General features: G+C 59.0%; 1 protein-coding gene across 1 annotated transcript in view; it reads right to left on the bottom strand.

Moving 5' to 3' along the window:
* Positions 1-688, bottom strand: part of P2RX1 (purinergic receptor P2X, ligand-gated ion channel, 1) — a 10,886-nt gene that overhangs the window by 9,329 nt on the left and 869 nt on the right. The gene's annotated exons all lie outside the window — the stretch shown is intronic.

The raw sequence follows: 688 nt of genomic DNA, 5'->3' as shown, positions 1-688 counted from the left end.
AGCCGCACCCACAGGCAGCCCCTTGCTGGCAGAGCCCAACCCCACCGCAACAGCAAAAACCTAGGAATTGCAGCAATTTTATGCCACCCTCCTCCCTCCTGCCCCTGGCTGGCCCCCCTCAAGCTGGTTCTTGTTTTGCACCCTCCCGGCTGCCTGTCCCATTTTAGCTGGGTTGCTTAAGCCACGTTACCTTAGGACTTCCCACTCTGAGTAACCATCTCTGCTGGTTCCTCACCAGGCTGCTCCTGGCTGGGTTTCGTAGAGCCCTGGGGCTTAGGAGAGCCAGCACTGCTCCCAGTAACACCAGTCTGGGCCAGTGCAAAACCATTTGCCATGGAGCATCCTTGAGACTTTGGCTCGGCAGCAGTTTGGGACAAGGGTTACTCTGGTAAGCCAAAGCAGTGGTGAGCAGGGTGGGAGCAACATGGGGGGCCCCACAATGACCCCCTGGGAACCTTTTCCTCCTTTCCAGGGGATCTGGGTACTGCTGCTCCCCGCAGCTTCTCACACACACTGAGCCACGGGAGCTACTGCCTCTCCTTTGGGCTGCGCTAGGCACTCCGCACCCCAAAACACCCAGCTTTTTCAGTTCACAGCCGGACACCCTCTCTCCCTGCAAACCTCCTGCCGTGGGGCCCTTCCCAAGAGGAGGGTGCTGGTCTCTCTTGAAGGATGAGCCATGGGGACA

The sequence above is a fragment of the Apaloderma vittatum genome, unplaced genomic scaffold, assembly GCF_000703405.1.
Source record: "Apaloderma vittatum isolate BGI_N311 unplaced genomic scaffold, ASM70340v1 scaffold29109, whole genome shotgun sequence".
Lineage (NCBI taxonomy): Eukaryota > Metazoa > Chordata > Aves > Trogoniformes > Trogonidae > Apaloderma > Apaloderma vittatum.
This window is presented reverse-complemented; position numbering and strand designations above follow the sequence as displayed.